This window comes from Schistocerca nitens, chromosome 2 (genome assembly GCF_023898315.1).
Source record: "Schistocerca nitens isolate TAMUIC-IGC-003100 chromosome 2, iqSchNite1.1, whole genome shotgun sequence".
NCBI classification, from domain to species: domain Eukaryota; kingdom Metazoa; phylum Arthropoda; class Insecta; order Orthoptera; family Acrididae; genus Schistocerca; species Schistocerca nitens.
Window position 1 is genome coordinate 173,711,930 of NC_064615.1, and position 16,155 is coordinate 173,728,084.

The window sequence follows — 16,155 nt, forward strand, 5'->3', positions numbered from 1 at the left end:
TCGTTCAACAAGCAAGCGACCCCATTTTAACAGAAAAGAAAGTTCAGTTTACTTATTTTACATCGATTACTATGCATTGTGCCATATGAGAAATCTATTACATCGCTCTCACACCTATGTGCCATTCTCGACCGTTCAGTTGCTGTTGCCACTTGCTACCTTTGTGCGAGTGTTACCAAGTCTCGGAAAGAAGTGTGTCATTGTATTCTTTGGGTACACGTGGTTAATACACACATCATAAAATGTTTTGCATCACCTCGGTTCCGAGAGTTTCGGAACCTGTACTGAAAATTGGAATAGAGAGCAACAAGAAAATCATTTCCGCCCTTTTCATTGCTCATGAAAACCACACATTGCATGTTGTATCGCCATACAGCGAGACCTTCAGAGGTGTTGGTCTAGATTTCTGTACACACCGGTACCTCTAACACCCAGCTGCACGTCCTCTTGCATTGATACATGCCTGTATTCGTCGTGGCATACTATCTACGATAGTCTGAATCTCAAACAGTGGAGGTTTCAGTACTGGATACGGTTCACTCATCTTCAAACGTCCTGGGTTCGGTCGTCGGCTACAGCCCCTCGATCCGACAGTGCCCGCACGCCACCAGCAGTCCCGGCCTGCCCCCGCGTTACTGACCTCCTCGTTGCTCTCTCCGGAGACCTAACTGCCTGACACACATGGCAAACTGGAAATACTAGCCGTGGCACCAAAGATAGTATCACAGTACTGGCTATCGATAAACGCTGATGCTGCCACTTGCGGACAAACAATACTCGCAGCTTAGTGGCAGCATTACTACAAGAAGGAATCGAGATGCCCCTACCGCTATTATACGACGTCAAGTTATGAACAGCAAGAACGCGAGTCGCACATGGCTCATCAGTTCGTGTACAAAATCCTGCACCAGAAACACTTTCGCAATTATGGATGGCTATAGAGGCAACATGGCTCAATGTTTCTGCTGGCGACTTCCAATTACTTGTTGAGTCCATGCCACGTCGAGTTGCTGCACAACGCCTGGAAAAAGGAGGTCCGACACGATATTGGAAGGTATCCCGTGATCTTTGTCAGCTCTGTGTATAGTGTACGAGGCGTATTCGGAAAGTAAGGTCCAAATAAGAGGGAAATGGGAAGCACTGTGAAAATCCGATGGAACTTTGCACACATGTGTTGGGCAGTGTCTTTATTGTGCCTGTCGATCGATTCACGTCGCTCTTTTCAGCCAGAGCGCAAAGTGATTACGTAGCAATGACTGAAACAACAGTGTCTCCCGCAAGTGTTTCGATCTGGTGACAGATTTCACCTGGAGCTATGCAGCCAAATATGCAGCCCACATAACAGAAATGTCATGCGTTTCTTTTTTCAACACAAGTTTCAGCCGGGTTCTGCAGGGGCAATGAAGACACTCCTACAGAATTTTCGATAGGAAGTGTTTGGTCACCCACAATACAGCCCTTAATTGGCTTCCCCCATTGTTTATCTCTGCTCACATGAACCACTGGCTGCGAAGATGACGTTTTGGCACAAACGGTGGAAGGCAGACCTGTTGTGTTGGCAGAAGAGCCAACACCGTGTTACTAGTGGAGGCCGAAATGCACGCGTTTTAGCTCACGCAGGCTCGCATGAGGAGGGAAGAACTATACTGACGTGAGGTCTGGAACATGACAAGGAATTAGAATTTAATTAGTTTGATACTTAACTTTAATCCATTAATGATGAACGTCGCTCTTGACGGTGCATGATTCACAATATTATTTGTTCAGATTATAGTAACTGAATATGGCGCCTTGCTAGGTCGTAGCAAATGACGTACCCGAAGGCTATGCTAAACTGTCGTCTCGGCAAATGAGAGCGTATGTAGACGGTGAACCATCGCTAGCAAAGTCGGCTGTACAACTGGGGCGAGTGCTAGGGAGTCTCTCTAGACCTGCCGTGTGGCGGCGCTCGGTCTGCAATCACTGATAGAGGCGACACGCGGGTCCGACGTATACTAACGGACCGCGGCCGATTTAAAGGCTACCACCTAGCAAGTGTGGTGTCTGGCGGTGACACCACACCTACACTATGCTGACTGTACGCCCTACGTATTAGGGTACTGTCGAGAAATGCGTAATATGGCCTAATTTGTACTGCAGGACTGTTTTTAGCCTAGTACCCCAGGTTCTTACACAGTTAGTTTGTTAAGGAACTTTGCTTGGATGACAATTATTAATATATCTGTAACTTGCGTAGTTTCTGGAGTTTAAAACTGTATTCAGCAGTCAGATAGACACGCTTAGTTTTGTAGATTTGGCATTAACGTAGCACTACAAGATCGTGTGACAGTAAATATGCAAGACATTTATGTATCGTATCACTCTCGCCGTGGCACCCCTTTCGTTCTAAGTGTGTGGACGTGATACATTTTGGCAGCAGAGAAATCCGTCGTGTGTTCAGTTTTTCTTTATCTGAAGCCATGAGCCGTTCGTAAGCTCCTCCCTTAAGTTGGACCGTCACCACCCCTACCGCCGGGCGTGAACGTTTAAAAGCGAGCGCTCCTTGTGCGCATCCTCTGCATCCATTACGTTCTCCGTATGAGTCGAAACTTCAATGAATGCTTCGAAAAACGTGCAAAACAATCGCTGACATACGAGAGGATATTGAACTGGCGCGTCCCTTCGAGAGTAATATCGTATTGCGGAATTTTTTAGAGGGAAGAGGTGAACACCAGGTCAGTGCCTGTCTGTGGAACTCGCAAGCACGTGATAGCGGCAAGAGCCGAGAGCAAGGTTGGCAGCTTTAGCGAGGCGGTAATCTGCGGAGGATTCGGCCGACCCTACCGACAGAATACGCACATCTCGTGAAAGGAGCTTACCGTTCGCGGTTGCGTTACTAGAATTCGGTGTCAACCGCATTCTGTGCGAGCGCCGCAGCTGAGAACTGGCGCCGGGATCAAGCACTAAACTGGCGGCAGCCGTAAACGGAGTTACTGCTGTACGTAACAGGTGGCGTTTAGATGCAGTGTCGGTGGCTGGCTTTGATATGTTACTCATGAATATTACTGCACTGCGCTGGAAATGGTATCCTAGGAGTGCAATTTCCGAAAATTTCCAACGCAGTGAGATTATGCACTTTGATGTGGTGCGTAACAATTACTGAACTGGATACCTCCTATAATAACACGCACCGTATGCAGAGCACTGTGATGCAGCATGAACATAAAAAAGAGTTCCGCGTAAGTGCGAGTGGGGCTCACGTACCGTGGCTTCCGGGCAACATTATGAATATACGAGGGTGAGTCAAATGAAAACCTTAAATATTTTTTTAAATATTATTTATTGTGCAGAGGTGGTACAAAGCTATATCACATTTCAACATAAACTCACCCACGCTCAATGCAAGTCCTCCAGCGCCTTTTTCTAAAGGAATTTATGCACTTCGTCATCATAACGGAGCTTCTTTCCTCCCATTGCGACTTTTAGTGGTCCAAGCATATGGAAATCACTTGGGGCTAGGTCTAGTGAGTATGGTAGATGAGGAAGACACTCAAAATACAAGTCTGTGATTGTTGAAACTATTGTACGGGCAGTGTGGGGCCTTGTCATGTTGCGAAAGGACACCTGCTGACAGCAATCCACGTCGCTTTGATTTGATTGCAGGCCGCAGACGGTTTTTTAGGAGATCTGTGCATGATGCACTGGTGACAGTGACGGTATGTGTGCATCAGCACTATGCTGCCACCTACAGACCATTCTGCACGCTGTTTGCAGAACGCTTACCAACTTACAGGACAACGGTGTGAGATTTCGACTTGTTATTACAAATTTAAGGCTTTCATTTGACTCACCCTCGTAACTTGTTTGGCCATTCCGGGACTCAGAATTTTGACGATCTTATCCTGTTATCGGTATCGATACTGGCAAGATATCAAAATATGTGACATAAACTGTCGTGACTTTTGATTGCATTGACGTAGAAGCTTGAATTTTGTATGTCGAGAGGCTGTAGAGCATACAATTAGACATAAATTTTAGCTTCATACGTCTACCCGTACTAGAGGTTTTAAAGGGCTTTTCGTAGAAGGCGAGTTCGCTAACATGACAAAAAATGCCTTTTTCGTGTAATATAATTACAAATTAGGAATTTTCATGTTTGTTTTTCCTTTACTTGCAATGTGAAACCTCGTCTCTTGCCAAATTTCATTATTCTGTATCAGCGGTAAGTAGCCCATCGATTTTGATGACAGTATGCGAGTATGAAAATGTGACATAAAAAGCTGTATCATTTGATTACAGTGACTTGTGGCTTAAACGTTTTACACCGCCAGGGGACGATAGGCCTTAGCATGTATCAACTTGATATGTTTACTGCCACATCGAAAGACGGGTCTTAACAGACGGACAGACAGACGAACAAAAAATGACAAAAATGTTTTCTCTTATGATGTAATAAAAAATTAACAATTTTCGGATTTTTTTCCTTTAGTCGTGTTATGAAACCTTGCTTCTCAGCAAATTTCACGATTCTAGGACAATGGGTGGTACACTGAAGCTTTTGATGATAGAGTTCGCAAGTGTCGAAATATATGAGATAAATGCTTTTGATTGCATTGGCTTAAAATCTTAAATTTTTTACGCCGCCAAGGACCGTATATGTTGGTATGTGACGCAAATTTGAACTTCATCAGTCTTCCCGTTCCTGACGAAAAGGGTTCTTAATAACCGGAGAGACAGGCTGACAGACAACAAACCGGTCTTATAAGGGTTCCGTTTTTACCTAAACGCCACCAATAATTTTTAAGTTTAATCCTTCTTTTCACTGACAGTAATTGTACTTCGGTTGGAAGCCTATAAACGAAGTAGCGCGCAACTAGGATTTAAGAATGTGTGCAATGGACTTGCTGACAAAAACCTCTCCGTCTCATTAACTGTTCAATCTGCAAATTGTAGCAGTAGAGCGATTTATCAAATTAAGTAAATTTCAAGCGAAAAATAAAGCATCCTTAATGGGTTGAAGAATTTCTGTGTGATACCCAGCTGATCACATCTCTATCTATAGTTTTACAAACATGTACTACTGATCGGTAGCTGAACCAAGAGATTTTAGCAGACCGACTTTATGGTACAACGAAATTTATCAAACTTGTCAGCAATTTATTGAAGTGCAGAAATGTAATGTCTTATTTTTTTGACGTTCAAAGCATGCTGTGACTCTTAGAGTAAAAAATATGTCAGGACAAGCGTCCAAGCTCGTCATATACAGGGTGTCCCAGAAATATTGTGACAAAATTCGAGGTGTTGTAGAGGGTATCTCGAGGAACAAATCGAGGATGGGAACTCAAGACTGGCAATGCCGTCAAACTTGCCACTAGGTCACCCCTTCAGCAGCAAACATGACTTTGTACGCTGACCGATCATAGGCGTAACATCTCGCAGTGCTGTTTGCTATTCAGAGATCACTACTGATTGCAACGATCGTCAGTGAAGAGGATGAAGCCAGCTGGTGTGGGAAAGGTGTCAGATACGGATTTCCATCCGTTAATTTATTTTTCTCCTGGGACCCTGTAAAATCTTCAATATTTTTCTGTATACAGAAGCAAATTAAACTGCAGATGTAAGCCCTTGTCTGAAACTGTCATTCACCAACTCAACGGAACATCACGTTCATTGGAGACAAGGCCTTTCTGCGCAGCAGTTAGCTCTATCTTCTCCACTGGCAGTCGTGTCTATTAGTTGTGACCTTGGATAGCAGTGACTATACTGGACGTTCCGCCTACTATCGGTCCGCGGTGGTCTAGCGGTTCTGGCGCTGCAGTCCGGAACCGCGGGACTGCTACGGTCGCAGGTTCGAATCCTGCCTCGGGCATGGGTGTGTGTGATGTCCTTAGGTTAGTTAGGTTTAAGTAGTTCGAAGTTCTAGGGGACTTATGACCTAAGATGTTGAGTCCCATAGTGCTCAGAGCCATTTGAACCATTTTGAACTATCGGTCAGCGTGCAAAGTGACGCTTGCTGCAGCGCCAGCGCTTATACGTTCGACGCTCTGTAGCGTCAGCGGACGTTGCCGAACAAGGGTTCCTACCTCGATTTGCTCCCCAAGACCCCCTTGACAACACCTCGAAGTATGCCGCATAATTTTTGTGTCAGTCTGCATAAAGACGACTGTGAATCTATGGTAGACAGTGAACTACATATGACAGACTAAAGAACGATCTACAGTTTATGACATACGAATCCGATGGCGCAATGAACATATATTCAGTAGAAAGGCTGGAACGCTAGTGACGGAACAGTAATCAACTGGACAAGGATCAAGGAAGAAATGGTCCGTTTAAGATCTTAAAGCAAGTATCCTGCCTATCACCTACAGTGATTGAGGAAGATTAAGAGTTAGCATCCAGTAAACGACTAGTTCTTTAGAGAGGAAACTTAATCAGTATGCATAAGCTGTCCAACTGCTTGTTCGATAATTCCGTAGTTAGTGAACTTTGATTTCGTAGGAATTATGTGGATGATGTTTTTCCGAATGTCCGATGGCTTTTCTCTTGTGCTATTGCCTTTGTCCATTATAATTATCCGGGAATTGAGACAAAATTCATCAACCGACCACGGCATAACAGCCCGGATAATTATAATGGACATGACATTTCCGGCCGTGAAAGTCTACATTTTGCTATTGTCTTTGCAACTTAAATAATCGTTCGGTTCCCATTTCCTCCAACGATTTCAGATTTACCCAGTTATTTTGTTTACCCCTTGCAATTTGTGTGCTCGTAAGCCTGTCAGAGCTCTATCAAACGTAAATGATACTGGATTCCCGTATCTTATAGTATTTTTCATAGATTTCACGTATAACACTTTATCTATTTACTTATTTATTCATCAAGTGATCATCTCACAACGATAAAAGGTTTGCCCTCATAATACAAAGAAAATAGAAAGCTCACAATATATATGCGCATAAAATACATACGTTTTTCAGAGTATAGAAATGATTTACGGAAACCACGGAAAACACAAATATAGGTTTCTGGGCAGAAATCATATGCACCTTGAATTTGAGATCTGAAAAACCGTACTGTCCCTTTCTGTTGGCTCCCATTCTTTTGATCATACATAGTTCGCACCACATAACTTATAAAACATGTTTATCACTGCTCACGCTACGGACACCTGCTGTTAATTCTTGCCCACGGACATGTTACTATGCCGCTTGCATTCCCTCCAATCCCTTCGTAAAACTGACTCCAAACCAGTATACATGCTACTGTGTTCCATGCAAGCAAGGATTTATGTCCCCACTACAGTCCTTCTGAAGAAAGTGCGGCGGCATCCCCCATAAAGAGAAGGATACTGAAATTAGTATCATCCACACTAGAAATTGCAAACGACCTCATGAGTGCGAGGTCGCAAGCTAAGTTTTTTGAAAGGCTTTATTGAAAGTATGTTAACAATTATGACAGGAAAAATATTTGCTACTAATGACTCGTCATGTGCATCTGTAGCCGAAAGAAAATAAGTGTCCTGCGGATGAAGAGATCAACCTTCTACGGAGTTTATGTATTACAGTCCACAAAAGGGGCATTGTCGACATTCAAGAAATGTTCAGAACAAACCATTAACTTGCACCATGAACACCGAATGAACAATGGCGCGGCCGGCTAGAGTGGCCGAGCGGCTCTAGGCGCTTCAGTCGGGAAGCGCGCGACCGCTACGGTTGCAGGTTGGAATCCTGCCTCGGGCATGGATGTGTGTGATGTCCTTAGGTCAGTTATGTTTGAGTAGTTCTATGTCTAGGGGACTGATGACCTCAGTTGTTTAAAGTCCCATAGTGCTCAGAGCCATTTTTGAACAATGGCGCGTCACAGTGATAGCAAAGGCCGGCGTCTTCAAGATCGAATGCGAACTCCTTGACAGTTACGAACCGTGTAAGTCGCTCAGCTAGTTACCCATTCTTAAAGTACGCATATAGAAACATATTGGTGTAACGGGATGCTGAGAAGTGATGGAGTTTGATGGCATACAACCGAATGCGAAACAGTTTGTCGTGGAGCGTAGGGTGAAACTTCGTATCCTTTAAGGCGTAACTGCATCTAGTGCGATAATATGTTTTATAGGCACGGAAACAAACAATATGCAGACGAAGAATTTGTCACACACTTTCCAGGACGGATAGTTTGCACTAAATGAGTAGGAATTTTATGTGCAGACCAGGAGTGAAGCAAAAGCAACTTACTTCGACCGGGTATTGGCCAAAAACAATGATCATATCATAGTTGTAGTTCTCTTACGCCCATTTTCCCACTCTTGCTTGCTGTGACGTAAATATTCCCTACTGCCTTTGCAAGATGGCCCACACGAGAAAGAATCGTAAGGAGCAGATCACCTCAAACTTCTCGCTGCACAATAAATAACTTTGCAAAGAGTTTACCAACAAGACTAAGATTCCGAAGAAAAGTATATGGATGTGTTACCGCACTTGATACAACTCTCTTGCCATCTCTAATTCACAAGGTTTTTTTCATATGCATTTCCTCTTCCAGTCTCACTTGGTCGAAATAGAAAACAAATTCATTACTGAGCGATGAGATAAGTTTGTTTATCTCATTTTCGAATTTTTGGGTCGATTCGGCAGTTTGCTCTGCCGCTTTGTTTGAAATTTCGTTATCTTGAGCCTTCCAATTCTGTAACACTGTTTGAAGTTATGCAATCATCCACTACTTCTCTTGAAATCACTGTTTGACATATCGCGGGCAATATTATGTGTATAATGTAGTAGGTCACTATCATGCACATCTTGTAAATTGTATAGTGCATTCTTGAAACGCGAGAACACCAGTTTTTGTAACAAATGCGCCCTTTCCTCACTTGAACACCCGTAGATTTTCTTATGAACTACACGATTTTATTGGTGCTGACTTATCTGAAATCTGTTGGCAATTTTTTTTCTATGCTGCGGATAATCTTCCATGTACATAATAGTGTTTAGTATCCGCTCCGTGGGAACAACGAGTGTCCTTTACTACGTCTCACTGGAGACAGGACTTGTGGCTCCTCGACCAACAATATTGATGAACGTCTTGATTAGACACCTGTTTCAGTCTCACGTTGGCCGGCCGTTGTGGCCGAGCGGTTCTAGGCACTTCAGTCTGGAACAGCGCGACCGCTACGGTCGCAGGTTCGAATACTGCCTCGGGCATGGATGTGATGTCCTTAGGTTAGTTAGGTTTATTTAGTTCTAAGTTTTAGGGGACTGATGACCTCAGATGTTAAGTCCCATAGTGCTCAGCGCCATTTGAAACCATTTGAACCAGTCTCACTTTCGCTTGTTACGTATATACCGCCGTCATTGTTCACCTCATATACATTTACCGCACGGTCGGGCGTGTACGACACCACACATACCACTGACTCATCTTGCAAAAACGCTAATATTTAATGTTTCACTTTTTTTTCACTCTGAGCATTTCTTTGGATTCTGACGAAATGTCAACTTCGGCAACTGTTTATGTAGATATATAGCAGTATTTGCTTTTTTTATCGTTGCCATTGCTCTGTTTTGTATCAACACCACTAGCACTGTAACACTGTGAGTTACTCATCGACTAAGCAGTGAAAGGTGGCTACACTGAGTCACAGCGCCAGAGGTTGCGCCAAAGAGTATTATTCAGCCGCCGCCACTGGCAGTGCTTGCTGAGAAGTCCTAGTGGAGAGAGCTTGTTGAGATGTGGTAGTGGAGAGTGCTTGTCGAGAAGTCGTGGTGGAGAGTGCTTGTTCTGATGGGCTAGACAGCCGATGCTGTTCGATTGCGGATGTTGTAATGACCAGAGTGTATGTTTCGTCAATATATATGAAGGTAATAATTTTTTTTATTTTTATTTCAAATGTATTAAACTATAATGCCTCTTGGTCACAGGTTCAGTCAACAAAGCATCTGTCTTGTGTTCATGTATTAGTTCTATGTGCAATTGTAGTATTTCAGTTTTATTTAATTAATTCAGTGTAAATGGTATTTAAAATACCTCGTTTTATTGAGGAAGAACCGTGCCAGATGTGTACGTTGAATCACACTTCCACACACAGAACAGTTACATTTGTGTTTTGTTGTTTCGTAGGTTTTATAGTTGCTGGGGACTTAATTAATTAATTGTGTTAACGGAAGTTTTCTTTCATTTCTAGTTGTTATTCTATGCAGTCAGATTGCGTACTAATACTAGTCAGGGCCAACCGCTTACGAGACTGCGTAACCGGACAGTCAGCTACTAAAATTAAAAATATTTGCATTCTGTATAATTAAGTCCCCATGCAGCAGTTCAACTACGCTTCGTATACTCGTGCTGTGATCACCGTTGGATAGCTCCAGTCCTGTCTCCTATTACCATTAGCAGGCAATATTGTGGTCCTATGATAGACAATATGTAAGACGTCGAATTCTATAAACATCATTGGCCTTTTCCGATATCGCACTCAGAGTGCCCTTGTGATAGCATGATACTAGTCCCAAAGAGTCATAATAGGTATGACCAGTGATCGTGATCGGTAGTCACTACAACCTAAACGGTTGGGCGAGGTGGGGGGCGGGGGACGAGGGGGCAATCCGCCAGTGGTAGGCCCCGTGCTATCGCTGGGAGCTTAAACGGTAAGAAGACGAACTTTGTCCGCGCCTGTTTTATTCTTAATGTGCGGAGCCATAATAGGAACCGGGTGCATGAGAAGAGGGGGCTGCAGTTAGAGCCGGCAGGCCGAGCCGGTAACGAGCAAAGTTACCGCGTAATGCGCCTACGCGGCCCAACTTGCCGACTTACGCTCTCCTACGCCGCAGCTGATAACAAACTGCACGGCGGGCCATGTCTGCCGGCTTCTGCGCCGAGACGACCGGCCCCGACCGCATCGCCCGCCGAGCTTCACTGACGCCACTTAACTGACAGTCATCTTTCAGTCTCCACAGGTCGCTGGAAGGCTACAGTGATCGATGTAGCGTAGGGTGCCACCTGTCGTACGAAGAGTGAAGTGAAGATACCGACTGTGATTTGTCATTCTCAATGGAAAGAAATCTTCCGAAGTAAGAGTGATTTCAGGCGTACAGCAGGGGAGTGTCGTAGGACTGTTGCTATTCACAATATACATAAATGACCTTGTGAATGACATCGGAAGTTCACTGAGGCTTTTTGCGAATGATGCTGTGGCATATCGAGAGGTTGTAACAATGGAAAATTGTACTGAAATGCAGGAGGATCTGCAGCGAATTGACGCATGGTGCGGGGAATGGCATTTGAATCTCAGTGTACACAAGTGTAATGTGCTGCGAATACATAGAAAGAAAGATCCCTTATCATTTAGCTGCAGTATAGCAGGTCAGCGATTTAAAATGGAATGATCATATAAAGTTGATCGTCGGTAAAGCAGTTGCCAGACTGAGATTCATTGGAAGAATCCTAAGGAAATGCAATCCGAAAACAAAGGAAGTAGGTTACAGTACGCTTGTGCGCCCACTGCTTGAATACTGCTCAGCAGTGTGGGATCCGTACCAGATAGGGCTGATAGAGGAGATAGAGAAGATCCAACGGAAAGCAGCGCGCTTCGTTACGGGATCATTTAGTAATCGCGAAAGCGTTACGGAGATGATAGATAAACTCCAGTGGAAGACTCTGCAGGAGAAACGCTCAGTAGCTCGGTACGGGCTTTTGTTGAAGTTTCGAGAACATACCTTCACCGAGTAGTCAAACAGTATATTACTCCCTCCTTCGTATATCTCGCGAAGAGACCATAAGGATAAATTCAGAGAGATTAGAGCCCACACAGAGGCATGCCGACTGTGGTGTCACCGCCAGACACCACACTTGCTAGGTGGTAGCCTTGAAATCGGCCGCGGTCCGCTAGTATACGTCGGACCCGCGTGTCGCCACTGTCAGTGATTGCAGACCGAGCGCCACCACACGGCAGGTCTAGAGAGACTTCCTAGCACTCGCCCAGTTGTGCAGCCGACTTTGCTAGCGATGCTACACTGACAACTACGCTCTCATTTGCTGAGACGATAGTTAGCATAGCCTTCAGCTACGTCATTTGCTACGACCTAGCAAGGCGCCATTACCAATTTATATTGAGCTTCTTATTACTGTACCGTCAGACCGATGTTCTACAGTTATGGATTAAAGTTAAGTATTACATCAACTACGTACTTTATTTGCTACTAAAAATTCCCTTAACTGTTCCAGACCTCACGCCAGTCTGCGTGTAATTAAACGCGTGCATTTCGGCCTCCTCTAGCAACACGGTGTTGGCTCTTCTGCCAACACAGCACTGACAATCCTTTCCACGAACAATACGAGACTGGAATAGAAGGGAGAACCGATAGAGGTGCTCAAGGTACCCTCCGCCACACACCGTCAGATGGCTTGCGGAATATGGATGTAGCTGTAGACGTAGATGTTGGTACTTGATACGTAACTTCTCACAAAAATCTGAACTTGTACGATTCATAGAGAGTATCCGATCAAACGTATCCGGGCACAAGCTGGTGGACATTAATATGGGGTGTGTCCACCTCTTGCTTTTACGACGGCTCGAACTCTACTCGAGCAGTTCGCTACGAGAGGCGGAATGGAGAACAACGGCGAGATACAAGACGCGGAATGAACATCGACGCGATACGATGGTGTAAACACTCCAACTCGGCTTATGCTGTCGTAGTGTAAACAGGATAGTTCTTGACCAATACACCACATAAAGCTCTGCCACATCGGTAAAATATTTGCTACGCTGCGATCAACATCATGGACAGTTGAGATTGCATCCACCCTACTTCACGAACTTCGCAAAAGAGGCCTCACAGTGTCGTAATGGATATTGATGCACTTCCAGCATCCGTCAGTGAAATTATCAGCCTCGCATTCGTCGAGTCCCACAACGCAAACACACACCAACATGTTCCACCAGTCGATTTCCCTACAAAGAGAGTCCTGCACCCCACGCAGAAACGTCAGCGGGTCCGCACAGATGAGGGAGGACACGACCAACGAGACAAAATGGAGAAAGTGTTACGTGTCGACGCCATCCAGCAAGGAACCATCACCTACCAACACGTAAGTTGCACTCCTAACGTATACGCAACTACCGATAAAGGACCTTTCATCTTATTTGCTGAAAGCATAGACAGAAAGAATGGCAGTCTCCACCCTATGGCACTAGGCAGACTTATTAGACAGGAATGTATGTCATTACTCAAGCATGTAATCAGTACTACGGAGATACAGAAAAACCGTGTGAAAATTCAGACTGAGTCAAGATTAATAACCAGCGCCTTGATTCAACACTCTTAAAGCAAAGCAAATTTGGAGGTCACTATACCGAAGCTCCTATCTACTAAGCAAGGTATCATCAATAATGTTGAAACCTAATTGAAATTATGTTTGCTGCGGATTTACTGCTACAACGCGATTTAGTAAAATTACAAAGTTGAAAAGTAGAAAACGTAACAAAGCCACCACCAGTTTATGCTCTAATATCACAGTTGCTCCCATAGTTCGTTTACATTCATGGAGTTCGCTGGACAATATAAACTTGAACGGGAAGAAAGGGAACAAAACAGTCACCTGTTTGTGTCGTGATATTTAGATCACAGCTGCTCTCATAGTTTGTTTATATTCTTGGATTTCGCTGTACAGTGTACGTGTACGCTCCATCTTACAATGCTTTAATGGTTAGCGATTTGGACACGGCAACAAACAACGCAGAATACACAAGATGTGCGTACTGCGCAGGCCCACACAGAATTGACACCTGTGGGAGGGCCAGTCGCCCAAACTGAAGTCATTGTGCCGGTGGTCACAGTGACTTATTTCGAGCCTGCCCAACGTATCTAAAACACAAGGAAATCAACAAAATTTTGTCTCTCTTTCCCTTCGAGAAGCAGCTTTATGCGAATGCAGCAACTTCTCCCCCCAAACTTTCCGAGGCAGGGTACAGAAATCCCGCCACTTCCGACTCAACAGCGGTTCACTGCAAATGTCAGCATCGTGATAGTATATACGAACGACTGTTCTGGGATACATGTAAATGGACAAGTAGATGTCCTAGCAGCAAGCATCTCTACATGGAACTCTTAAATATGATAAACTTTCTCCCAAAGTTATGACATTCATGGTGAAAAAGCGGTTGCCGTCGGACTGGCATTAGGAGTGGCCAAGAATATCTAAAATCAAACTCTGTCACTACGCTCTAACTAATCCTACGATTCGCAGTGTAGCATTGTATTATACGACACAAACACCAACAGCTTCACGCTATAGCACGGCTCAGATTTAAATGCTGGAAGTTCACACACATCTTTATCGGCTCAACCTAAGCGCCACTACTCTACGCGTTTGCGGAGAGGGAGACGATCCAAATCATATACTCCTACAACGTCCTCGGAATATCTATCACTTCAACGTCCTTACAAGCAATCTTCGGCGTTCCGTCTCCAGTTCCGAAGCAGCCTCCGTATCTTGTTAGCATCCAACGTAATAGCAAAGTATAAAATACTGTACGAGTTCGTCAACAGTGCAAAAATTGAGATAAATCTCCCTACGCTGCTAGTCTAACGCTTTTGGTAATTGCAATGACAGAGGAAGACCAAAGCACAATTAACTGACTATTCAACAGGATACGGAACGCTCAGCCCATAAATTTGTATCACTATGCACCCCATAGGTGTATTTGTCTGATTACTGGTGTAAATATACGTAGGGCTGTAATACCAAAATCTGGTTAATGTGTACTATTAGAATGTTTTGCCTAGATGATACTTGAAGGCCTGCTCAAATAATCAATTCACTGTCCGCAGTTTTTTAAGCAGTTCTCACAGAACTTACAAAATAGCATTTTATTTTTAATTTCGATACGTAGTCATTGTTATGGATAGAATTGGGAATATCCCAAATGTGTACCAAGGCGATTCATGATTTATTATTGTGTTACGTGTAGGGTTTTTATAGCATACTACCTCGGAGTATCCTGGGTTACATTTTGTTCTTGTTTATTAATTTCAGTAATGTGGGGATGTAAAACTTGTTTTCTGTCGGAATCTGCCTTTCTTCTTACAGGGAACGACTTTAACTAATGCACTCTCTGGATTGTAAAAAAAAATGGTAGTGTTGAGATTGCTGTGTGGGCACGTTCCGAAAGCCAACAAATTAGAAAAATTGAAAAAAGGAAACACCCTGTTAGAGACACTTTCTATGATGCGTCTGAATGGCTGTGGAGGAATGGCATCCAATTTTTCCTCAGTAGTCGAATCCAGAGAAGATAGTCATACTGGACGCTGGGGTCTGAGGCGAAGTCTAACGTACCTGAAAGAAGTTCCGTTGGGTTCAGGTCTTGGCCTCTAGTCAGTCCGGTCCATTTCAGGAATCAGAATGAGATTATCACTCTGCAGCGGAGTGTGCGCTGTTATGAAACTTCCTGGCAAATTAAAACTGTGTGCCGGACCGAGACTCGAACTCGGGACCTTTGCCTTTCGCGGGCAACTGCTCTACCAACTTTTTTTTTGTTTCATTGTTGATCGTTGTGTTTCGTCGTTCCGGACTTCACAATGACATCCGCTCAAGTTCGTTTGTTGATTCTGTCACTCAGTTTTTTATTACAGAGGCCGACCGGCTCTCTGACCGAACACGCTGCCGGCTGAGCTACCTAAGCATGACTCATGCCCCGTCCTCACAGCTTTACTTCTGCCAGTACCTCGTTCGCGGGAGAGCTTCTGTTAAGTTTTGAAAGTAGAAGACGAGGTACTGGCAGAAGTACAGCTGTGAGGACGGGGCGTGAGTCGTGCTTGGGTAGCTCAGTTGGTAGAGCACTTGCCCGTGAAAGGCAAAGGTCCCGAGTTCGAGTCTCGGTCCGGCACACAGTTTTAATCTGCCAGGAAGTTTCATTTCAGGAATATTTTTGTCCACAAACCAATGCGTCACACACGATGCTCTATGAGAGAGAGAATTTTGTCTCTCAACTTTACACATTACACAAAGGTGTCAAATGTGTTCACATTCTTCCGAACTTAACGTTTCCTTAAGCGCTTCAAGGAGTCACACCCTAACCGCGGAAAACACCCCCACAGCAAAACAGCACTTGCTCCGTACTTCAGTGTTGGCCCTACACACGAGGGTAAATTACGTTCTCCAGGAGTTAACCTAACCTAAACC

At 44.3% G+C, this 16,155-nt stretch overlaps 1 non-coding gene across 1 annotated transcript; it reads left to right on the top strand.

Moving 5' to 3' along the window:
• The first annotated feature begins 15,785 nt into the window (after window positions 1-15,785).
• Trnas-uga (transfer RNA serine (anticodon UGA)) lies at window positions 15,786-15,860 on the top strand. Its single transcript has one exon. It is a non-coding gene; the product is annotated as a tRNA-Ser (tRNA).
• The last annotated feature ends 295 nt before the right edge of the window (window positions 15,861-16,155 follow it).